General features: G+C 41.6%; 1 protein-coding gene across 4 annotated transcripts in view; it reads left to right on the plus strand.

Moving 5' to 3' along the window:
• The window catches only part of CDK14 (cyclin dependent kinase 14), a 332062-nt gene extending 326696 nt beyond the window's left edge, over window positions 1–5366 (plus strand). For all 4 annotated transcript variants that reach the window (XM_035545538.2, XM_035545537.2, XM_035545532.2 and 1 more), the window contains one exon: window positions 1082–5366. The gene's annotated coding sequence lies outside the window, so the exon portion shown is untranslated. The remainder of the gene's footprint in view (window positions 1–1081) is intronic.
• Window positions 5367–26661: the final 21295 nt, after the last annotated feature.

Consider the following 26661-nt stretch of genomic DNA (forward strand, 5'->3'; position numbering starts at 1 on the left):
GCAACAACATTTTAAAAATGTAGCAGGTTTGTAATTAAAACCCTTGGTCTTGAAAATCCCTGTAAAACAAAGATATTTGAACTTTGTAAAACTGCAGAATTTCTCAGCATTATCAGGAAATGAAGTCTCACTTTATTACTTGGCAAAGAATTCTACTTGGACGTTTATTATGAGCTAAATCTGTTAATTACAGAATCCCTCTAATGGCTCCAGTCCATCCAGCCTCTATCTGGCCCTCACCTAGCTCGCCTTCAGTTGTTAGTTTTGCTTTAAAGTGATCCTTCCAATGTTCGTGGCCTGCCTCCTGGTTTGTGTAAATCTCAGGGACATCGTGGTACATTCCTGCAAGTCCAATCACAGCATGGAGCCTCTGTAAACAGCAGTCATTAGCAGAGTGAAAGATAATGTAAACGAAACTCTTGGTGTAATGTTTACTTTCTAGATATGAAAGGAGTGGATTTTGGTATATTTTTATAAGTAGGAAAACACCCAAGTAAAAGGGAATGTGTTTAAATGCAGGACACCACGGAGCTCCGTAACCTGGCCGTGTTTACAAAAGTGTCCGTGACACCTCGAGGTACCTCAAATAACTCTTGGGAAGCAAAGCTGAGGAAACCTTTTCATAAACTGGTCACAAGCACTGCTGGGAAGGCAATCACTGGGGACTCTGAAAGAAAAGGGGCAAAAAGAGCTCATAAACTCCCGAAGCCAGCATTTAGCAACCTTCCTTTGCATGCGTGGGGTGTGACCACCTTTAGCAGAGCCAGCTGTCTATTTATAGCCGCCTGTAATTTCCATGGAGAATGTGAATGCTGATGGCACCTCTGAAGATTAGCACTTGGGGCAGATATATATGAATATGGATTAATATATCCCATTTAGGCAACCACCCTGCAAACATTGGTGTTCTAAGCTCATTTGCTTGAGGTACCAGCTCTGAAAGTGCTTTGGATGTCTGTCCTTTGCTCTGAGCTGGTGTCTTCATAACTGGCTTTAGACTAACCTATTATTTACCAAGTAAAAAAATCATTTAAAAATGCAAGTCGTGAAGCTTATTATAATTTATATTGTTTCCTTACAGGATTAAATTTACCAGTTTGGAGGAGGGAAACAAAAACCTAATGAGGAGGCCGACACCAGGAAGGAACCACGGCCTGTTTCCTTTCTTTCTCTGTGGTGGATTTCATTCAAAAGAAAATTGAAGCTGGCAAGACCCTGTTTTTCCCTGCAATTTATTTAAAACCTTGCACGTGTTTGGATACCTTGTGATTTCAGAGAACTATGTGAAGATTAAGCTTTTGCTTACTGATACATGGCATGTACTCTTTCAGTCTTTTGTGTTTGATTTTGTTTGATTTTCCACTGCAGTGCTGCATCTTTGTAAGGATTTTTATGCTTTCACCAGCAAAGTCTTAAATACATTAAGACTACACGTTTGGTGTTCACACTTCTTCAGTAATGACTGTACAAAAAAAAAAAAACAATGGTGGCATAAAGGACTGTGTGTTTTCTTTGAGAGTTGTGCACATTTTGCAACCAATGGGAAGACAATTTCTGCCAGAGCAAGCCCAACTTGTCTGATCGGCTGACAATTACAGCACCTTGCCACTATTCCTGAAGTGTTGTTGGGTTATTTCTTTTTTTCATTATCTCCTCAGACCATTTATATCCATATTAAAAACATGGCAATAATTGCATGTTTATTTCAGTACTCTGAATTTGGTTACTCTCCTTAGGCTATGTAGCATGCCAGTTTTCAAAATAGGCCTGTGAGAAGGACAAAGCAAAAAATGATGAGATGTACTCAGCTGACAGATACAAGACAAATTCTTTAAGGTTTTACTCCCATTATGCATATTTCTTTCTTTGTTGGGTCTTGGCTAACATCTCTGTTTTTCCTCACGTTATTTACCTTTCAGAAAGTTTTCTTGAAAAGAAAACAGAGATGCTGAAACTGTTCCGTTTAATTCAAGGCAGATACTAAGGTACAGAGAAACTTTTGTTTAATGAACCATTAAATCCAGCTGTGTTATTTTGCTGCTTACAGAGTGAAATGGAGAATTTTCCTTATCCCAAGCTGTTTGCTGTTCCACACCAAAGCACCTTTCAAGTTATTTTCTATAGGTATCCTGATCTGATTGGAAGGCACTGCCAGATGACGTGTCTTTAGATCACTTTTGTGAATGAATCATTCAAATGCAAACTTTGCAAGAAACAAAGTTGTGTGATTTTAGACAAGGAAGCCCCTGCTACATTGTGTTTGGGGAGAACATTGTGTTCAAGGGTGGAATAAACCTGCCCTGATCATAATACAATGCTTTGCATTCAGAAAGAGCAGGGTACGGTGCAAAAACCACTGCTGAGTTATGCTCCTGCTCGGACAGAACCGCTTGCTAGGCAATATTATTCTACACATAAATTTGACATCCTTTGCTTGCTGGATGCATTGAATTACATTTTTAAGAAATGCAGTAACGCTTTGGTTAGCTTTCAGTGTTTAAAAGGAGGGGAAAAGGATTTGTGCTACTGCCATCTTATTAAACTCCAGCGGTGTTTAATAAGAAAAGAACACCCAATAAGGCAAATCCTTGAATGCTCAAGTAGCTACGAAAGGCCTCTTAATGAACTAGGATATGAGTCTACACTTTCAAAGTGTAGATATTCTCAATATTTGCACAGCCATTAAAACACAATTTTCCCCAATGACATCTCTGTTTCAGGATCTGGTAAAAGCCATCTGAAAGCCACTTTCAGTCACAATCCTATTTAGAAGTTACTACAATTTTTCTCCTGCGTTTATGAGGGGGGAAAAAGTGACCGGTGAATTTTTGACTTTATCACACACTGAAACTGCCTTAGACGTGGTTTGTTTGGGTTTCATGTTGCTTTTTTTTGTAAGAGAAAAGTCTTTTATACATTATCTTTGCTACTTAAATTGTGTGCAGTTTGATGACTAAAATTAGCTATTTTTAGAAAAAAAAAACTTGCTGCAAAAATCTGAAGAATTTTTGAAAATGTAACAAAGATTTCAATTAGGAATATAAGGGTAGTTTCATAGACACATCTACTTGGCAGCTTAAACTGGGAGGCAAGCAATTATGCTGCTCAACTAAACATCTGAAGGTTTAATATAGAGAGTAATTCCCTAACTGTTCCCACAAGCCTAGCACATTGCTATCCATAGTGAATCATGGAGTATTTGCTTAAGGTATGTGTGTGTGTGTGTGAGTGTGTGTGTATGTACACACACGTGCGTGTGAGATTATCTTCTCTGCCCCATTCCCACTTTTAAGCAACCACTGAAATAATTAAAGTTCATCCACGCATCTTCAAACTCAGTTGCCCGAAGGGAAGTGCATAAATACCTAGGTTCCTAAATAGTAACTTGATTTTCAGCACTAACGGGGTTATTTCAGCTGCAGATCAATTAAGGGATGGCTGGGATTACTTATGTTCCTCCTTTCGGGTTGTTCTGATTCCCTGTGGTGACTTGGGTTTGCTGTCACCTGCGGAGGCGCTGAGTCTTGGGGGTGTTCCTGCACCAAGGCACCTGGGCTCAGCCAGCTGGTGCCATTCGCATGAGTGCTGCACGTTCTTTTCCTGGATCATCCAATCTTCTGGGAAACCTCAAATTTTAAATTTTTTATTGCTTTGAGAAAATGGAAGCTCCTTTGTCCAGGGAACTGACTGTACAGCCTTATTTCCCCTTTTCTCTTTCCAGCAGAGCCCCTACCAGCATCAGTAACCTGATTTGACACCCATCGGTTAGGATTCCCCGACAACTAGCCCATCTCTCCAGCATCTTGCAGAAGTGAGGTTCTCCCCGTAGCTCTTCTCAGTGCTGATGAATGGACTTCTTAAATCCCATCAATGCTCTTGGTACAGCTTCAGGGAATATCAGTAGTGTTACTCTCTTTTTCTCACATCCTTCCCAAACCAGTTCCCTGCAGAATCTTCAAAGGGACAAGAAAAATTAGCCTGGTCTTCCAGACATGCTGCCGGTGCTGGGAACGTAGTGCTTCATGCCATCAATAGTCAAAAGTTGGTTTAAATGACCCGTAGTCTGTGCAGCCCAGTCCTTGAGAAACTGCGGGACTCGCTTGGAGTTGATAGCTGGCAGCAGTGTGACTTTTTTTTGGCTGACCACTTGGCTGAGCCCCGGGAGATCCTTCCTGATGATGCTGAGAGGATGTGGCTTAGCTGCCAGAGGGGAGAGCAGCCACAGGGCAGCAGGTGCAGTAGGCAGATAGAAGTGGGAGGCACATTCTAACAGGGTATGATACCTGATATTAGTGACTGGGGAGGGAAGATGGTGACAGAGATGGTCTGCATGGTATGGAGGTTCCTTATGAGTCCAGGTTCACAGAACCTGACTTTAAAGCCAGCTATCTGGAGATGGCTTCGTCCCCACTCGTGCTGGGCTCAGAGCAGCTCTAACCCACACCCAGCAGGCACAGCACCAGTCAGGACACACCAATGCTGCCAACATTACATTCTTATGTGGTGTCCCGGGTCGGTTGGGTCCTTTCGTTTCTCACTATTGTTTTTAAACAGAACCGTGTTTTAGGATAACGTCAGTACATGCAACACTGAAAATTCAATCTGCAGTAGACAGAGGCACTGGGGTTTTCATTTTGTCGTTGTTGTGCAGGGGTTCTGGACTTCAGGCACCTGTGGAAAGAAGCTAGGGTGATAAATTCCCTTTGGGCTGGTGGGTGACATCCACTCCTGTGTACTCTGTGTCAGTGCACGCAATTGAATGTGTAGTCAGTGCTCTGGTATGCTCACACACAAAATACTCATCTGTGAATACTATTGGGTTTTGTAATCTTTGTTATATAAAATGTTTAGGCTGTACAGATGGGGGAGCAAAATACTGACGCCCCATATAAATAGAATTATGTTGCATTACTGAGCATAACAATACTCTCCCCTACCAGCATTTAGGTGGAGTGACCGTATGTTACTGCCTTGCATTTTTCACATAAGCAAAAAATCTAAAAGTAAAGGATGCACTAAAAATTCCCATCCCCCCAGATGCATTTCAATGGTGCTGCATACAGAATCCCAGCTTGCCAGCTTCCACGTGGATTTTTGTATGGTGCACTAAGAGGTGTTCTTTTTTTAACGAATAAAAAGGGGAGGGCTGGTACATGAAAACAATGTTAATGTAATTAAATATATATATATATATATACTTCAGAAGAACAGCATAGTAAGCAGTACAGTAAAATAAATGTTGCATTATTTGTTACACCTTGTAATTTGTCTGTATTATGAAAGATGTAATGGTTTGTCAGCTGTAACTGTTGTTTTCTTGTAACATCATATTGAATAAAGTGTAGCAGAATCTCTCTTCTCCCTCATATATGTGATCTAGACCACATAAAATCCCTAAATCGGGGAATAAAGCCTTTCTTTTATTTTTTTGTTCTCCAGAAAATGAATGAGGAGATGTTTGTAAACAACAGATTTTTATGGAATGAAAAATACTTAGAAGCAGGCAAGCACTTAGGCAGTAATTAGTTGAAAAGATTAGGCATTGAATCAGCCAAACACATGAGCTTAATCAAAACTACAAGGCAGTTGCTGGCTACACTGGGCAAGGTTTTTAGCGCAGTGTGTTTCTGTCTGTACTAGTTAGTAAGTACATTATTTGGTGTCTCCATTTGTTATTTGTATGTGTGACAATGGACCTCTTTACAACACACTGGGATTTAACTGAAGGGCCAGTTTACTGACAAAAAAAGAAAAAAAAAAAAAAAGGCCTGATTTAAATATATCATTGTATGGAGAATAAACTCTGGCTTATTGCAATTTCTTTTGAAATAAAGACCTGATAATTCTGGTGGAAAATTATGTAAAACACACACTCTGCATTTTTCACAACTTTGATGTGGGAGCTGGATTTGCACCTGTTCATACTCGGTTATTTATCTCAGTAAGTAAGTATATGCTGCTTGGGTTGTTAACCAGGAATTTATTTATTTGTGCATTGCAGCATTGGATAGGCAAGTGCTCACTTACAGTGAATGTAATCAATATGCACCTTCAGTATTTTTCCTTCCTTTCCATTGCTTCTAGCTTTTGGGTACCAACATCTTGTTAAGACCTATTTTTAGACGATGCAAGTTAAATCGATGCAGCTTGCACAGACTTGATTAGAATATTTGACTGAAATGTCAGAATATGCTATTTTAGCAAATGCAGAAGCCTGTAGGAATCTGTTGGTTTAAACATCACTTTGTGCTGGGATGGGAGATGGCTGGAGAGCAAGTGCTTGTACCGCCTAGGCTGATGGGGAAGCCGCTAACCTCGAATACGGATAATGGAGGGCCTAAATTCTGGTGTTGGCTCTGTCCATCTAGGAGTAATTGAAGATAAAATGGTCTTTTTTAGAGCTAGCACAATATAGCTTGATCATAGGACTGCAGTGTCCTGGACTTTATCTGATAGAATCATGTTCTGGCCCAGCTCTGATGGCAAAACTCTTGAAGAGGTTAATTCCCATTTTTAAATACAGAAAGGTTCCACAAAATGACATCAGCTGCACCCCAGAGGCATTGCGCAAAAACAAAACAAGGAAACGCAGGCATGTTCATCTATTTCTAGTTTGCCCCCAGTTCTCACTGGCCAGGTCAGATTCGGAGAGGTGTTGCCTTTTCAGAGCCTAGATGAAAGGTTTGTGTTTCAGTTGGGTAGCTGATTTGTTTGGCATTCCTGATGCACTACCTGTGTGGCAACTTTAACCTACAAATCTCTCCGATACAAATGAGGACCGAGAATTATTACTTTAAAGGTTTGTGTGTGTTTGAACACCGGGTACCAGGAAGCGTACTCAGAGTGAGCTGCTGATTATGTAGTCTAATCGTTAAAACCGTCTCCTGACCCCCTTGGCCGCACTCCTAGCCTTTTTAGCCCCAAGGCTTTCTTTCTAAGCAAGCCTGGCTGCTGCTGCAGAGCAGGAGATGCACTTGCTACAGTAGCAGCCACCCCTCCCCCGAGAAAAGAGAAAAAAAAAAAAAAACAAGGGGGAAGGTGCTGGAGCAACCTTGTGCCACTAGGTTAACACATACAGTTTCTAAATAAAGCCTTTCCTTGTAAACCTTTGCAAAGTAAACCCTACAGCAGCGGAAGGACTTGCTGCTACCAGTGGGGGGTGGTGTTATGGACATTAGATTTGAGCAGCTTATACAGCACATGGGCGAGGATAAAGGGATACAAATCAGAGAAAAAAAAAAAAAAACTGAGGAGATTAAAAAAAATCCAGGGCCAAGTATTTACTGTTCATTCCCCTTGCGAGTGGTGCTACATATTGTCTGCAGTGAGTCATGCTGAGAGCGAGCCAGGCACAATAATAGCGGAGAGCAGTCCTGCAGCCCCTTCGTTATTGCCTGCGCTGGCTGGTACTGAGTTGGGCGAGAGAAAGTGATTCCAAAAAATATTCCTTTCTTTTCCTTTTCTCCTGTTTCCCAGAGGGCCTGGTAGTGATTGCTGGGGATGCGCTGCCTGGAAAGAACTGCTAAACTAAAATCAAATGTATTTTTAAATTAATTTTCCAAGGATCAATATGGTGATTCACATAAAGACATAACAGCTTTAAGAGCTATGCAACAAAACGTTGCAGTGCTATACACCCTAGTAAAGTCTTGAAGCCTAAGGAGATTTATGATATCATAGAAAATTTCAGCCTCACCTTTCAACTGGAATTAGGACTGCAGTGTAGATTTGCTTTACTATCAAAAGGGTAGGTGTGCAGCTTACAATCCAGCTAATTATAATAGTTTGCCCCCAGCTTCCACCTGAGGAGCTCAGAGATATTAATACATTAATGAAATGAGCTATACACACAGCCCTGGGATATACCGTGAAGACAGAAAGATACACATTTTGTGGAAGGGAAAAAAAAAAAAAAAAGAAAAAAAAAAAACAACGCCCAAAACCAAGGCACAGATTCAGCTCTCTATTTTCAAAGCTTTTCTTGGGCACAAACAGCCAGCAGAGTACTTTATCTAGTGTTTAGTGAAGACTGAGCATTCAAGATACTTTTCTGGAATGGTTTATCACAGCAGAAAAGTGCAAAACTTCTGTGTTTAAAACAAGTATAGACAGATGGAAAGATACCAATATATTATTACATGACAATATGTTGTGGTCAACTGCTAAGAGGTAGTCATTGACCAAATGATCAGCATCATGTCAGTGGGGAGCGGAAGACACTGCATGTACCATGTCAGCTTCCCTGGGAAACACTATAAATGTGGACTGCCACTTGGGTGCATTGGGAGACACAGCTAAAACTGTCAAACTCTTCAGAGGCTGTTTCAGGTGCCCTTCTATATGCACACAATACAGACAGTAAAGTAAAATTGATGTTTCTGCTTTTGAGGTTTCTGCTTTTTTTTTTTTTTTTTTTTTTTTGTATAGAAATGACCCCTTTCATATAGATGGTTAACATTTTATATATACTTCTCTCCCAGAATGCTGTTCTGGCCCATTACATTTAATACATGCAAAGTACTATAGCCCTAACATGCCCTTTTTATGTACATTGCTGGCTGCCACAGGTGCTTGTCTATCTACTGAGCCCTCGGAGAGCAGCCCAGCACATTTTGGAATACTACTTACTGCCTCTTTGGTGGAGACGTGAATCATGGAAGAACTGCACTTCTGCTCTCCCACATCAACAATGTCCTTTCTAGAAATGCCCGCATGCATCTGGAAATGTCAGTGTTTTTACTACTGGCTGTTATTTAGCTTGCACATGTGCATGTGGAATGACTAATCCAGAGTAGCAGGAACCCGTAATTTTTGAGCAACTCCATTAGAAGTCACAGGTATCTCACTCCTCTGCCAGCTCAGAGACAGCCATGAGTGAGCTCTGTTTGGCAGCATGCGGCAGCCTGGCCCTTTGCTGCACCTCAGCTCCAGCTGCTTTTTTTGATCTCTGCTCAAACACAACATCTGTCAGTGCAGCAGGACTGGAGGTGGAGGAAGCAGGAGAGAGGGCACTAGACAGAGATGTGTGTGCTGTCTGGGGACAGGGCCATGAACATGTTAGTCCTTAGGTCACAGGCAGGTTTTCTTGTTTTGGAAATCAACTAAGTGTTCACCCTCCTGTTTGTTAACTGGGCTGCGCTTTTCTGACCCCCACATGAGTACGGGACATTTAAATATCCTTCCAAGCCCTCTTCCCAAGGAAACTGTAATTTAGATTTAGGACAATCAATTGATCAAAGGAAAGGGAAGAATCTAAGAGGTTTTTGGATGAGCCCTTACAAGTTCCTAAATATGAGGAAGCGTGCTATACACTCACCTTCCGTAATAATACAGAGCTTTGAACACTTCAGCGTGTTCCTGCAATATTTAGTCAGCTTGGTTTCCTGCGCCAGCACTGCAGAAATAAAGAAATGTGAAAATACCTGGTTTTGGGGAGAGGAGGCTGGTGAAAAGCACCCGTTCTGCAGGAAGCGGCAGTGCCACGTGGGTTGGAGGAGACACCAACTTAACAAGGGAAAGAAAGGAGCCAGAGTCTGGAAATGACACAAGCCTCTTACTGGAGGACTGATGACAAATTGGAGTTAAAGCCGGCTTTGCCTCCTGCCATCAGGACTCTCAGCTGCCACTTATTAGTGTGGTGTTTGTTACTGTGCATAAATCAAACTACAACCTCTGTGACACAGCACATCATTTGTTCACTTCTGTTTTCTCTCATCCCATCTGCCTGATATGAATGTACCAGGTATAAAGTAACTTTATGAAGAGAAGCCTGCAGTGCCCTTCAAAAAATTGAGCTCAGTGAAATCCTACATCTGTAAAGCTGGCTGCTGCACTCGCTTCTCACCAAAATATTTTGACTGCAGGAATCTGTCTGGTACAAGAATGTGCCAGTAACAAACAAGGAGCACATTTACATTTGCTGGGCTTGCTGAACATCACTTCAGGTGCCCTGTTTTGAACAAACAGCCATTTCTCAGCAGCCCTGCTGGCTCAGGCCCAGTGGCGCAGGCTCGGCGTCACGGTGGGAAGGCCACAGAAATGTTGCACACAAGGCATGAAGGAGGCCCACCGAGAAGAAGGAACCTTAAACTGAAGCGACGTTCAGGGGCTATCCCACAGAAAATGGCACCTCTGACTGGAAAGTCTGCTGTGCCAGAAGATACCGTTACTAGCAACACCAAGACCCTGCTCGTTTGTCTGTCAGCTGGGCCGCAGCCCAGGCCCGGCAAGCAGCCGCAGCCTGCCCAGCTCAGAGGGGGCCCCGATGGGAGAACCGGCCCACCCACTCCCATCACACCTGCAAAAAATGTTCACTGACATTTTTTGGAACATTTTACAGAATCCCTCTGTGAATGTGGGCCCTTTTTGCCTCAGCTGCGGCTCCAGGCATGCTTAGACCTGTGTGGCAGTGTGGGGCAGAGCAGACACAGGGTTTCGTATGCTCAGACAGCCCCCATTCCTTGTGCTCCTCACATCTAACTTGTCCCGAAAGTGTGTCTTTGAAATGCATACAGTATGGCAGGGAGGTTCTGCAGGTGCAAGCTGGCGGCAAGTTGCTTGTGCTAAGAGCCACAGGGGACTTCACCCCCTCCCCCCAAAAAAAACCTTTCCTCTTTTCCATCCAAATATTGTTACCCATGAGCGAGACCAGGGTTTCCAGCAGCTGGAAACATGTTTGAAGGCACTTTGCTACAACCCAGCAGCTCACGTGCAACGCCCATAAATTTGAACACCTTCAGTCATGTTTATGATATTGCCTCAGATCCATAACATGTATTCAAATACATCCATGCAACAGCTGGTGCAATAACAGGCATTTGTGCTTGTGTGTGAACACCTGAAACTGGAGCTGGACGTCATGCCATCCATAAAACACAGTATCAAAGCTACACGTGCCTGAGACATGGTTCTTTTATTATTTTCTTCCATACAGAGAAAAAACAAATTGCAACCAAGTTATTTTAAATGTATTTCTGGAGCCTGAGTTATAGGAATGGCCTTAGGTGGGCTATTTTATTTTATTTTATTTTATTTTTTTTCAACTTGGACATTTACTACAAAGAAGGAAAAGATGCCATTTAATCTCTCTTCTCATGTGATCCTCAGTCTCTACCTGGTTTACTCTCCCCCCTACAGCCTTCTGTGTTCTCTAGTAGCAGTCTTCTAAACAAGTGATTAACAGACGAGGGATCAGCCTGCAACACGCCTAGCTGCAGGATGCAATGCAGGTAAAAAATGAAATTCACACTGGTTATTTTTCTGACTTGCCCCCCAGTACTGCAGTGTCCCAACAGAAAAATCAGTGTTGTAGCTGCGCACATGCTTTTTTCTTTTGAGGTGTCCCTCAGCACTTCCCCAAATCTCCCAAATCTCCTTGCACTTTCTTTCAATTAAATTGCTTTCCTTAACTTAATTTGCACTGTCTAATTAGAGTTGGTTGGAAGTTTTCCCCAACACAAGGTTATTCAATATCTTTGAAAAACCCTGATTTATCAGGAGAGAAATACTTGTCTTTCAATTAACTCCCTTCACCTGTGGATTGCCAGGAGCTGAAGTTTCTCAGCTCTGTGACATCTCCAGCTGAATGACTGTGGGGCTGGAGACCTCAGGGTTTCTCTTCTCTTTGCCATACAGCTGGGAGCCAACATGATTTTCGAGTGTGTGCAGCCACAAGGCAGTGCAGATGCTGGAAATTAGTATGATTATTTTGATTTCAGACACCATGGACTTGTTGGACGTGAAACTGGCCAAACTACTATCCCCAAATATTTCAATATTTCACAGTTTTGACACAGTATTTCAGGTCCACAAACACTTCCATACTTTTGCTGTTAGTTCATAATTAAGTGTATCTAGAAAACATTTCCCCATGAAAGAATGAATTACTGATCATCATTAGCAATGTAACCTAACAAAAGAAGATACAAACTTCACTGGCTGTAGGAGACACTAAGTAACTTCGGACTACAAATAGGATATATACTTTCTAAAGAAAATAATGACTTAATAAGGCATATTACCACTCATGCAGGAGAGGTGTGTTTTTAATCAAGTTTGAAATCAGTTGGAATCCTGGCAATCTTGAATTTTTTTTTTGCGTTGATTTCTATAGCATTAGGACTTTATCTCATATGATGTGCTAAGATAGACACTTCAGTTTAAAAACAAATCGGAGCTTGAGGCTAGATTTCGCTTTGTGAATGTCAATGGCTTATGCAAGCGGGAAGTCACACTTGATAGCCTTATAATTTGTTAATTATTTAAGAGGTTGCAATGGCTACATGTATTACTGGTGATAAAATTTACATTTTGTCCTGTTTAAACATATTTGCAGAATATTTTACTGGTACTATAGGTTCATGGTCATCTTTTTACCTTTCTGTGATGACATGTTTTTTTTCTGTTATGAATACTGCTACATGTATTGCTGAGAAAAAGAAATGTGATTGTCTAAGCAACACAGTTCAGAAAAAAAGGAAGTGGAACACCTACCTATGTCCAGTATTAAATCATTAGAGTTATCTCAAGAATTTTTAAGCATATACCCTGCATAATAGTGGAAAGATTGAAATTTTAGTTCCCAATAGCATGAAGGTCCAATTTGCAGTTGGAAAAATCAAGAGTTTTAGGTTTAAAACCTATTCTTTCTGCAGAAGTAAATTACGTCTACTGTAGCAAGAAAAAAAGTCACCTGCAGAAGAATAATATTTACTAAAAATATATTTACATTCTGTTAATTGTTCCTCTAAGAAATCTTTAATTGAAAATATATTGCAGTAGGATGTGGCTGGCTGGATAAAGGTTAAAGTGAGGTAATTCGCATTCTCTTTTGTTTGTACTCACAATTGGTTGCAACCTTTGCTTTCTACTGTGATTGTCTCTAATCAGCATTCCCACTGTTCTAAAAAAATATTTGAATTCTAAGTTGATACAGGACATGCATACAAACAGATTTCAGCTCCCCTCCTGTGCGGGCAATTTATGCAAAATAAGTTTAGGCTCTCTGGGATTTAAAGTTTACTGACTTTTGTCTGTGGGAACCAGAGCACCACTTTGCACATCGTGAACATCATTGTGAATTACCTGCCTTAAGGGGGATTGTTAGCACATGAATCAAAAGTGGCTCACTAATGTAGAACATCCCAAACAAAAGGATTAGACAGTAGCTCAGATGCACCACGATGCATTTTAAATCAGATGAAGTGAAATTAGGTGCTTTTTAGTGTAATACTGCTCTTAAGTATAATGTTGAACAACAATTGTGAAAGTAGGAAGATCTGGATACTCTCATTTTGCTACAGAGAAGATGCCATCTATTTATTTTATCTTTATAAACAGTCTACTTTCTTTACCTGTGTATGGCTACTTGCTCCATCACGTGCTTCATTCATAAGGAAGCAGCAATGTATTCCTACATGACTGTGTACAAAGTCCATAGTGATTTTCCTTTGATTATGTGGGTAACGCTGGGGAATTAGACAATTATGCACACATATTTTCCTATATCTTTATATTGTCTGCATAATTTATGTTTTAATAAATTATGCAAAGAAAAAGAAGGGGGCTTCCAGATGCACCAGGGCTACTTTGTGCTCCTACCAAGGAACCTTTGTAGTGGCAGCCATAGTATGAAGTTTGTCCTTGAGAATCCTGCTCTGAAGACACTCAAGCCCGAGCTCCTTTCTGGTCACCCATGACATGGGATCCTGCAAACTCTGTACACCATCAGTTCCAAACTTTCAGGGAATCATCACCTTTAAAATTCTCATCAAGGTAAGTGATTGAGCTTGGTGATAAATGGAAAAAATTGATTTCATCTGGTGTAAGGAGGAAAGTAGTCAGGTCTGCTGTGGCCTCCAGTGGCACACCTCTGCTCAGTTTGCTGAATCCTCCATTTTGGTGTAAAGATGAGTGGGCAAATGTGCTGTCTCACTCCATCTCCAGTCCAGCCACCACAGGATTCTGCGACAGATGACGTTCATTAATTTTGGCCAATTCTGATCCTACTGAAATAGGACTTTAATTCACTGAGATTAGAATTCGGCCCTTTGGGGCAGTTTTTACTGTGGAGAGGGTTTCTTTGATAAGTATGGCCATTTGCTCTGGGCAGCAGCAGAAACACACAATTCATTTGAATTTGTCATAAAATTAATTTTAGGCAGATGCTGTAGATAGAAAGTGCTCAGTGCCCATCCAAGGAGAATACACAGCCCACAGACCTTTCTTTCCCTGTCTGCAGAGAAAGGACAAGCTGATAATAACACACACTGATGCTGCTGAGCTCAAAGAACTTGGTTCATTCTGGAAGACTTTCTGCTCTCAGGCCTACATTTTCCAAATCTACCTTTGCTTTTGGTGTCAAATGGCAGCACAAGGCAGAATGGATATGTGTGTGTGCTCCAGCATGAGAAATCAATCTGCTGTGTTTTTTGTAAAGCTTTCAGACCTAGAAAGTCGAACATCCAAGCTAATGTTCTAAGCAATGCACTAGTGATATTTGTTTTAACTAGAACTGCATGAATGAATGAATGATCCTATGTGGAAGAAAGCTGTGCTGGCAATTTAAAAATAAATAAATAAATAAATTTGGATAAAACATTTTGGATTGACATGAAACCAGAATTTTTTAGACTGCATGGCAAGTGGGAGAAGTTTTGTTTCAGGTTGAATAAAACATTTCATACCGATTTTGGGCATTTCTAAAGAACATGAAAGCAATGTGGAAATAAACTCATGCAGGGTAACTGCTACAGTGTTCACAAAACTGAGAGGAGATCCCCCTTGGCACCCAACAGTGGAAACTTCCACTATTTATGTGGGAGACTCCAACTGCTCTGCAATCCCCAGGTTTCCCTCTCACAAAAATATCCTAAATGCCAAGTTGTAGGGCTAGCTGCCCAAACCGTGCCTCACAGGCAGATCAAATGAAACTCCTGTCAACATTGCCTGAGACTGTGGTTCTGCTGGATCTGAGGCTGCTGGGCAATTTGTACACCACAGGGCAGGACAAGAAACATGGCAGAAGGTGCAGTGACAGCATTGCCCATCACATCCCTGCTCTGCCACCAGCCCAGCCCTACTTCCCCTTCTCTGAGACATGGTGTGTACACCGGAGCCCCTGACCACTTGAAGGCTTTGGTACTTGGAGTGGAGAAAATCCCCTATGGCAGCCAGAGTGGATAAGGGAGGAGCATCTCTCTTGAATGCTGAATTGTCCAACCTGAATATTCACTGAGCAAGAAAACAGGAGAGGATTATGCTATCATCATGTGTATGGTACATGCATCTGAATTTTCCAGTCTGCTTCCAAGCATCTTCAAAGGGAAAAAAATTGAAGGTGTCCCACTCAGTATCAGTGTCACTGAGGAACTGGTAGGAGGCCCATGATTTTAAGACCTATCTTTCAACTGAATGAAAGAGGAATGGTTGGTTGCCTCCAGTATCACCTAATTCACTTGGCATGGCATAAGGATGCTCTTTTCCCATAATCTATTTTTTCAGAAATTTTTTTCAAGTCAGCTTGTAAGTCTTGCCTGAAATGTCAAAGTAATAAAAAATATTGCAAAACCACCAACAACCTCCCTTCGACATTTTATTTCAGGTGAAACTATTGACTAAATTTGCCTTGACATTACAAGTGTGTGCATTTTTCTGTGACTAAGTGATCCCTTATACACCCCATGCTCAGCTCTAGCTTGAGCTCTGCTGTTATTTCATCCTCCTTGTATTCTGCTTTGGGAGCATCTAATATAACTTCAGTTGTGGAGCTGCAGCCTCCTCCGCAGGGATGGGTGGATGTGCTAGCTTGGTGGTTGCATCGACTTTTCCAGCTAACTGGTTTCCACGATAAACACCTGAGTGCTAAAGAAATATGGCTTCAGGCCTCCCCTTCCACAATCCCCATCAAGCAACTGTTGCCTATGTGTGTTCTTCCCTGGCAGGCATCTCATTCAGTCTATAATCTGTGGAAAACATTAAGAATTGATCTCTCAGCAGTTTGCTAAAAGCTGCAGCCACTTTGCTTTGTTTTCACTTGGAGGGTATAAATGTCTCTTTAGCAGATTTGGTTTCTCTGCAGCTCCTGGCTGGAAATGCTATCATCTGCATTGACTGCCTTCATGGCCTGTCACAGGCAAGCCATCCTGTGATCAAACTGCAGCCAACAGCCATTGATATCCATTACTGGACTTCTTTGCTGGTTTGCACTGCTCTTCAGAAAACTAAAAGTAGAGATGGGCCAAAGGCAGCTGCAGTCATCTTCGAAGTGCAGGGCTGTGGGCGCAGGAGCTTGGGCACATTTTGAGCCATGAAGAATGAAGCCATGCTCTTCACCTGCACCACGGCACTCTCCACCCCCACTGAGATGTCAGGTCCCACTGGAAGATTTTTACAGGTAAATCAGGGCTGTTCTGTGGCTCCCCTTCCCCTTCTCTCCTGCCGACCAGGCTCCTTATTAAAGCTCCTGCAGGAAGTGTGAGCTCAGCTGGAGCGGGGCTGTCTCCTTTCCCAACTTGCTACAGACTGCACATCTCAAAGCACAAGAGAGGCGGGTGATTTGGCCCCTGCCCTCTTCCAGCAGCTACAGCTTCAGGGAACCACGGGAGGTGTTTCCAGTTCTGCTGCCTGCACTCCTCATCTGACAAATGAGCAGGTTTTCTGCCTCAACTCCCCAGGCTGCCTCTTTGTCCGAACCACTACATGTGGGCCCTCCTTTTGTCATCGTCTTCTGTTAGCTGTTCCTCTGTGACTGCAGGCTCCCATGAAACTGAAGTGGCAGCTTCCTTGTGAGGGGTACCTTTGCCACATGGAGACTTGCAGCTGGGGCACCTCGGCCCCCATGGATGTCCCCAACCGTTCACCTGCCGCTACGTGGGGCTCTTGGGAGACCAACCCCGTGTCTGTGCTGTGGGTCCTAGGATCACTTGGCACCTTGCAGAGCTTAGCGTGTGCCACGGCCATATCCTGCCTCATCAAAATGGCCTTAATTCTCACCACAAAAGCCTTCCAGCCCAGAACCCCTGAGCTGGCAGCCGATGCCTGAGGAAAGGTACATGAATAAAGCAAGCCCACAGCAGTATTGCCTCCAAGTAGTCTCCTCGCCCCCAGTGGTATCCAGCTCAAGTACATCCTGTGCTGGAGGTGGGGAGCCTGGCAGGGGATGGTAAATGTCATTTTACTGCCCCATGAGATAGCAACCTAGGCAAAATAACAGCCAGAAGGAGCCATAGCAAACACTAACTACAGCACGCCTGTTTCTCAGTGCCTTGCCTAGCCCTGCTGTAAAAGCTGCTCATGCTGAACGCTATATCCTCCTTGTCCTTTACATCCAGAAGGCTGAAGGGTTGAAGCTGCTTCCTGTGCAATGTAGTGCTGTGCTGTTAAAAGAAACCTGGATGTGTTCTTCGTATTTATTAGATCATCTTTTATTTAGGACACGGGCGAGGGTTTCTCTGCATTCATCAGTTGCCTTCCTCCAATAGCTTCTATCTGTGTATATGAGCTTTTTTTTTTTCCTCTGCTTTTATGTGCTGTAACACACGTTTCTTTTTATTTACTGTCAACAATGATTTAACGAACAGATTATTTACTGTTGGTTTGCACTGGATATTTCTAATTGGCAAAGTCTCTTCCTGGTGGTCTTTATTGCCTGTTTTATATGGTCACTCTGTAGATCAGGCAAGTCCATACCACACCATAGACTGAGGATCAGGCTGGAGAGCATGCAAAGACACAAGTGCACAGAGAGAAAAATGAGCTGTTGCCCTTCTGTATTTGAACTCCTTTTTATTTTTATTTTTTAAATACATGTATCTCTGCCATATTAATGATTTTGGTAGAGTCAAAAGGATCTTCTTCTTTATCCATCTGCTGTGTTAACTTTTATCTCAATATACAGACTGAGTTTTACATTACCCTTTGTGAGCCTACTGCTGCAGCAAGGCTCAAATAGCTGTTGATCATCTGGTTACTCTAGAAGGCGGCATTTTCTCTTCATTCTCTGCTGCTTTTCTCCCCATTTTTTTTCTTTGGAAAACCATGCACTGCTATCTTTCCCATGGCATTGCCTGTAACTCTGACTCTGCGTTGTTTTCTGAAAAGTCAGGTTAGAAAAGTCCTTCTTTCAAAGTGAAGTTTAAAATACTCAGCCATGCTGCACACTCCCTCCCTGCTGCAGTTCATTCTGCTCCGAAGCAAGAGTGAGAGCGGGCTGAGATGGCTGGCTGTGGCTCTGCTTGGGGTTACTGAGAGCCTCAGGAACAACAACTTTCTTAAGCGCCAGCCCCGGGCCTCTGTTGAATGAGCAAACCCACCCTGTGCCTGGAGTCCAGCAGGCACAGCAATACCACTGAGCTGCTTTTGCAGTAAAGCTAGCAGAGGAACTGACAACCTGCGGCTGAAAGTGGTCAGAGAAGGTGTGTGTAACCCTCTTCAGGCTTGTACTCATCTGTGATGCTCAGCAAGATGGAGGAGAGGCAAAATCAATTTATCAGCTGTGGCATTCCTACTGAAAACCAGATATGTTGAACTTCCATCACTGAGGTTAAGGAACTGGTGAGCACCTGTGTGTATAAGCTAGATATATTACAACCTGCTTAGCACAGCTGATTTCTTAGGAGACCTTCCAGCCCTGTTTCCTGTCATTGAATCTCTGAAAGCAGATACAAAAAATACAACTGTGTCTGTTGTTAGAGGTGAGTCCTAACACCGGGACCTGGTTTTCAGGCACCCCAAGAGCAAAATCCCAGCTTTACCCTTCCTTTGCTTGGGTGAAGGAGCTGCTTGTGTGATTGGAGCTAGGGTCAACACCGAAAAGATGTATGTATCTGGGCTTAGGATTTTGATGCTAGCCTATCAGTACTGACTGTTTTTACAGATATTGTATAAATGTTGTGGAAAAGAGGAGTGGAGTATAGCCCATGAAAAGAGTGACACCTCTTCCAAGCACACACACTCTTGATAAAAAAAAGCATATTACAGAGAGATGTTTCTGCTTATGAGTTACCGAAATGAGATTTTCGTTTGCAGTGTCATGGACACTTGTAGTAATTTTGTGCTGGTTTGGGTTTACTTTCCCGGTTGCCATTCATTTCATGACATTGCCTGAGACTCGGAGACGCAGCCAGACAGATCTGCTGAACACATGAATACTAAGGAAGTGGTTTCCCTAGTAACAATAACCATGTCACAGCTCTCACAACTTCCTGCCCTTCCTTACGGGATTTGTTTATTTGCTTGTTTTTTCACTGGGTCAGATAGAGGAGACACCAAAATTGGAGCTGGCTAAACGGCATCCAGCATCGGCTTACTGGAAGTGAGCTGTGAAACAAAAATTGACTGCTGCATTTGCAAGCAGTGTCATTACAGGGTTCGGCTTTGCTTTGCTTTATGGCTGTGATCTGGGGGCAGGCTTGTCACTGAGCTGGGCTGAACAGACGCCAGTAAAACTTGCATTCTTATTTCAGAGAGTTTTACTGATTTATTTATGTATTTATTTATTTTTAACAAATGAAACTATTGTCGTGATGGATTAAGTGCAGCTTTGAGTCAGTAATCGATTAATGGAAAGCAGAGTGGGGAACAAATATATACATTAAGTGTGCAGTCTCAGTACAGGACTTGTTGCTAGCACTTTGGAGAAGGTGAATTCATGACTTTAAGCAGCATTTCGGAGCACGGGTGGATGTGCTTCTGGGTTCAGACAGCTGGTAGGGGGTTGTCTGGCTTGCATGTTCTTGCTGTCAGTGAAGATGGGAGATCCATTCTCAGACACACTGCAAACTGTTCCTCAAAGAAAGTTGCTACACCGCTGTTCAGGTAGGGGATCCTGGTAGGCAAGCTATGTATGATCATTAAATTGGGTTATCTTTTTAGTCTTCTAATCAACCAGTCCATTTACAGCTCACTTGAAGTCAGGTGAAGCAATTTGCAGTACTAATCCCAGGTATTCAATCCGCTTCTTCAGGCACTGAACAGCTGAATTCCTAGATTTCATTAGCCATTGTTCATACACATTTATTCATTGCTGTGGCTACTTTGGGGTCATTTTTTATATTGAAAGGGTACTTTTGCTAAAAAATAAAGGTTACTATTACCTCTCAGCTGTCTGTAAAGATGTGTCTTATTTAAGGTGGGTCTGTTCCTGAGAAAACTGAAATGATTTTATCTGTTGCTAGCAGGAAAAACTGATAAGGGCCAAACTGCAATCAGCTGTGAGTTTACTGTTAAGATAATACCATGAACAGGAGCTGTGCAGAGATCAGCCATGCTTTGCTTTTTCAGGATCTTTGACCACAATGAAATCATGACATTATCTCAAAGCTGACACATGTAGCTGTAGTCATACAGATATTTACAGTTAAAAATGATAAGTTTGAATCTGAGAGATGCTGGATACACCCATCCTTGCTGCAGTTCTGGAGACTTTGGATCAGACAAAGAACATCTCAGAAAATCGCAGCAAGGGAGACACAAAGGACATGGCTATCAGAAAACCAAAGACAGGCAAAGATTTTATCTTTATCGGGCTAAGGTGAGGTGGCTCAGAGCAATACACTGGTCCTTTTCCCAGTCTATATCATATTGACTGGCTGATGCACTTTAGTTCAAGACAACTGCAGAAGTGAGCATGCGCACATATGTGATCAGCACTCTCCCAGCATGTACAACTCCCACTATCACAACACTCACTATCTTCCAATCACAGACGATGGCATTTTTTGAGCTACGCACATTTATGAAGTTGTGTTAGGGTCTTCTGCAAACCAGCTGTGCTGGAATCCTTATCAACCAAAATCAATGTCAGACCTATGCACAGTGTGAACTTGGCAGAGAACAACACTGTTTTGTGCTGTCAAGATCGTCAACAGTAATGAAATTATTTTGTTAACTTCTACGTTGAGCACATGTTAATTCCAGTCACACGAAAGCACATTATGTTCTCAGATTAATAAGAAAACTATGGTTAGCAAAATCTGCCTTTTGATTTTACAATTTCCGTGAAAGTACAGTATCTTGCAAATTATTGTATGCGTTAGAGATTTTATTTCCTCGCTCCTGTTTGCAAAATAAACTTTCTTATTAAGACTCAATAATTAAATACAATGGGTCTTATGACACATGTGCATCACCAATGATCCTACAAATGTGTATGCAGATATGAGTGTGAATCCGGATGACTATAGGAGCATGTCTGTATTCAATTCTGAAATAAAAATCCAGCTCCTAATCATGTAAATGGCTGGCTATGCTGATTTAGGCCATTATACTTATACTCTGTTTTGTAACTGCACATCAAGGAACCAAAAAACTCGAAGCTGCGAAAGTTAAATGAGATATATATTGTAAAATTTCAAACATTTAGAGTTTTGTTCCATATCAAAACATTCTTGTTTTCACAGTGGTGCAATGTGATTCTTGCAGTATAAGAACAGCTATGAATCATTTGAAAATGTGTTATATCTTTTGTATATCACAGATACTTTCCTCATGAATAAGGAACTTTTCACCATAGGAAGGCTTTTATATGACTCCCGCTTGTTTCCCAGTCTATTTCTAGGCTAAATTTACTGTAAAGAGAGAGAGGTTTTGCATCAGCCTATGTCAGTTCTCCAGTGTATTGAGGTCAGCTTCCATTCTCCTTGGCTCTGATGCCTGCCTGTACAAATACAAATTCCATTTCCATCCTATTATTTTTCTAATCAAGGGTTTGTCATGCAAAAGAAGATCTGAGGTGACTGTTTTCCATTATGCAAAACATTCCATTATGATAATATCTTTAGGACAGTCTTATAAAGGTGCCCTGCCCAAAGAAATCACAAATGAGAGCAGTAAAATAGTAGACAAATCCTGCATAATTTGCCCTCTCATTTAACATTCAGGCCACAGAGTTCACCCTAATTTGCCATACACATTTCCTCTGACATTCTCGATCTGTACATATGGTAAAAATAAGAATTGGCAGCTCTCACTGAATAGTCTTCTGTTAAGTGCTTATCAAAAGAATAAGAAGAAAGGGGTTGTAAAATGCAGTCATATTTAGTACATCGTTCACTTTCTTTTGCTTTCTCTGCTAAACTCACACTTAGTAAAATCTGCAGTCAATGAAATTTACCTTTTGAGCTCAAGTTGTTTCCATTCAGAACAAAGTAAAAAATACGCCAGCAAAGAAAACCTGATATTTCTTAGAAATTCTCTTTTCTTTCTTATGCCAAATCCCAAGGGGCAGGGCTCCACAGAAAGGGAGTTTATTTTCTAAATCCTTTGAACACAAAGCTCTTACATTTTCTAGGACAAGATGTTTTCCTAGACAATCTCAATATTGTACCTTTGTATTAATACTTTCGTCATAAAGGTGAATACACACACGTATTTTTTGGTGTATATTTAATTTCCATTAGATGTCGTTTCAATTATTCAAATATGCATTGGCTTACAAGCAGACTCCTGTAAAGACTTGTGTCTGAGTCTTGGCAAGTACATCATATTTCTGCAGTTTCTGAGTATTTGATTTTTCTGTTGTCTCTTCTTCTTATGCAAATTTGCATATTGCATGTGTGTGTGTGCTAAATACATATGATAATGAATCTACACTGACTTCTTTGTTTGGCAAAACTTCTGAATTTGTGGTTTTATTAAAAGTTTTTAATGGTGGTGCTTCTTTTTCCTGACTATTTCTATATCCAGTCAGATAGATTTCGGGTCTTTAGAAAACTTAGGTATTTTAATTATCGCTCAAAATAAGTAAATGGTCCTTTTCTTTATCTGGCTGTTCTGGAGTGCCCTTCCAGATGTGGGGAAGACTATGCCATTGCTGTTCACTCCTATTCAGGGATTATTGCACTACTAAACAGAGCTTAATTTAATGCAATATCCAGTCATGAACTTGATATTGTCTTTCAACTCTCCAGCATTTTGCAATATTATCTCATTTAATGGAGCTGCTTTCAGCCCATGATGTAATAAGTTTGGAAAAAAAAACATATTAATATTAGATGTATTGTCCTTACCGATCCATAATTTCATCAGCTATAGTGGTGAAATTACACAGTTATCTGAAATTGATTACAGTTATCTGAAACTCCATATGATCTGCCTTTATTGCTGCCCCCCATCAGTTGTCAGGAGCGATAATTTGATCAGGACAGCTTGCATCTGCTGTGAATTCACACCGTTACGGACCCACTGCGTCCCCTGAAACTGGCCTTAATCTGTCGATAATTACCTTCAGGATGATTTTTCCCACTGGTGACTAAGACTAAACTTATGTAATTATCTGGAGCTGCAGGATCTTCCTTTCTCTAAAACTGGTACAGGGATTGCTTCTAGCTGCTCACCGGCTACTTCCTTGTGCTCCTGTGCATCCCTGTGTCTGGTTTTGGCTGCTTTGTTGGTGCTTGCCCCGACGGCCTTCAGCAGCTCGGCCACTGCGCTGCCTGGGCCTGCAGCCATCCCACATCTCACTACGCCACTGTTCTTCTCATTTTTCTTCTTCTGCAAAGATAAGTGGGACCAATATGACAAATAGTGCAGCTACCGGAACCTTTCAAGCCACTGCTCTGAGTTTATTTTGTGCTTTCTTAACAAATACACATGACCGGTATTACTGGACCAAGGCGCAGCTTATCACATCTGTATGCATGGCCAATACATCAATATTTATGCTCATTTTTTGAGGTCTTATTTCTTCAAAGATGGTGCCCAAATCCAATTACCATCTTCGCAGGACATCACGATATAGCTTCTGGAAACAATCCCATGTGCACCAACATTCATTGCCAGATGTAAAAGCCTCGGTTACAGCGGGCAGTGCAGTGAAGCATCCTGGCCAACCTTGCCATCAGGTCTGCTCCATGGATCTCCATGGTTTAGCATGAAGGCCTGTTTGGGTGAAAGCATGTTTTTATTAATCCTTCTTGACTTCTTTTACTCAGTAACTGCCACATTGCCCCAAAGCAGCAGAACAGACAGGCTTTCTGAGGCAAATGGGAAGAAGCTCTGGCCAGCTCAGGCTTGTTCACCGCACAGCTGTGGTACACAGTGGCCAGAACTGGGCCATCTTCTGCCCAGGTCCATTCAGATACCCCATGGTCCTCATGCGGGACTAGGAGGAAAAGCATAAATGGGAGGACAAAGTCTGCCTCCATTTCTGGATGAATTTAAAGAGCAGCCCTGCAGAGAGCATATTTACCTGCTCAGCATCAAGGTGATAAACTACCTGAACATACTCCCTGGAGGAAATGCTAGTAGTCTCTTGGCTATGAGCATGCAAACAGAGCTGTGCTCTTTGTCTCAGTATCAAGACTATTATCTCTAAAATTGTGGCTTGCTTTAATTAAATAGAGAAGAATATTTGATTAATTCTACTTTTTATTACAAAAACATACAACAGTGGAAATGGTGGATTCTAGTGTCTGCCCTGATACACTTCTGTGTTTTTGGAATCTAGGCAATTAGAGCATTCATGTGGTAATTCCTCCAGTATACTTTTTCACATTAATATGATAAATTCTTCTGAATTATTTAGTCAAATTAATTGTATTGAGCCTTATTCTGGGCACACTGAGCATCCTTCTAAGGAGAGTTATTAAACTACTAGTTTTTATCTCATTAAGAATTGCCTTAATAACAACATTCAGGAAAGCTGTTTCATGATCTGATATGGTGATAGCTCCAATTTTTATATGTGTTGCGTTGTCAGGCAGCTTGTGAGATAATAGGAAAGATCTACTCTTGGCTAGGGAGAGGATGAGATGTGAAGTTCTCTCTGCTGGAGTGCATATGCCTTCAGACATCAAAGCTCTTAAATTTTTCCACAGACCAGAATGGAAACGGGACATTTTATCACCCGGGGTGCTGCCTGTTCCCTACTGCTCTGCCTGCCCAGCAGCTTGCCAGGGCAGAGCAAAAGCAATTCAGATCAGAGGCCAGAAGTGGAGGCATATTCCTGACTATGGATGCTATGGATGCAGACATCCACTGATAGTAGATGGATGCCCAGACTGAAAAAAAAAAATAATAAAAATTTTACTTGGGAAATTTGTAATGACAAACAAACCTCAATAAAGAGGCTTTATCCAACTCTAAAACAAGCACCTACAGGAGAAATTTCTTCACTCTTTAAGTGCTATGACCTTCAACCTCAGGTCTATCTTATCCTCCAGCATGGCATGGAAATAAACCATAATTGTGTAGCACTGTCGGTCTGGTTACAGCATGGGAATCTCCTAAAATACACGCCCAATTTCCTTGTCATTAGTCTACAGCAACACGAGAAGTCTACGCATGTCTAGTTCAGAGGCAGAGGCCACACTGGCTGCACAGAATTTGTGGGGGACCACAGCTGAGAAAGACGAGGCTGTCTCTGCAAATGTGAAAAGGGTTTCTGACCAGTGTCAGATATTCCCTGAATTTCTGCATTTGGAAGGGTGACATTTTTATTTATTTTTATTGGGTGGTTATCTTCTTGTGAGAAATACAGGCCAAGACTTGGGTCTGGGAAAACTAATTACGTCTGGAATTTATCTAGATAAAATATAAAGGCGGATTATGTTCCCTGGGTCAAATGCTGTTAGCATAAGTATAAGGTTATGAGTTCTTTGGTTCTTTTCTGCTTTGAGAAAAGTGACAGAACTTTTAAAGAAAAAAAAAATAAGAATAATGAGATAATTATCACGAAAACTTTGTGTATTCATACAGGATTTATTGATTAGGTTGGTACTCCACAAAACAGTGCATTTGCTGATTTTAGGCGTCATGTCTATTACCTCAGCCAAATGACTGTTATCATAAACTCTGTAGTAGATAACCCTCCCTGTGGTTTGTCTTCTTGTTTTTAAAAGATCAACCAATTCTCTTGGGCTCTTGAGCCCAAGGGAGGTATAAAAAAGCAGGAGATGAGTCTTTTAAAGGCAACAAAAATACTGAAGGAAAACTCGCTTTCATGTGCCGTCAGTAGTATCCATAGTACCACTTCCCATGTACTGGACAAACGAAGAGGAGGTGAAATGTTTGGGTACACACTAAAGGCTGCATAACCATGAAATTTCCACATCAAATCCTGGTGAAGTCTTCTCAGACTGACTTCAGTTAAGAAATCACCCAATAGAGAAATAAAGGTAGCAAAGATAATAACCAGCAACATTAAAATGCTGTTTTTTTCAGCCTTTATTTTAATTGAGCAATTTCATTTCAAAAAGTTTCTTATTGTACAGTTACTGAGAATATTTCAAAATCCATTTCAGATTTGAATTCCGAGGATGACAACAATCTCAGCCTACAGAAGAGTTGTCATGTTGGTGATCATCATCGCTGACCATCTGTTTGGTCAAATTTCTTTTCTTTTTTCTTTTCTTTCTTTCCTTTTTTTTTCTTTCTTTTAACCTCTCTCTCTCTCTTTTTTTTTTTAAACCTGGAGGATTTGCTGCATAGTATGATAATTAGTCATTAGTTAGGTCTGTTGAGAAGTATTTAGGACTCTTTACCTCCTGTCCACAATGAAAAAGGGGCAAAGTTTGGGACTCCTCTTGCACTGCTTGATCTTGGCCTCCTCCTTCTATAAAGAGACCTTTTCTATAGAGTGATTAGTGGCACTGGGCATGTCACAGTAGGTGCATCACATCTGAGCTGGCATGTAAATTGAGCCAATATGTGCAGTCCAGCATG

The sequence above is a fragment of the Cygnus atratus genome, chromosome 2 (genome assembly GCF_013377495.2).
Source record: "Cygnus atratus isolate AKBS03 ecotype Queensland, Australia chromosome 2, CAtr_DNAZoo_HiC_assembly, whole genome shotgun sequence".
Classification (NCBI taxonomy): domain Eukaryota; kingdom Metazoa; phylum Chordata; class Aves; order Anseriformes; family Anatidae; genus Cygnus; species Cygnus atratus.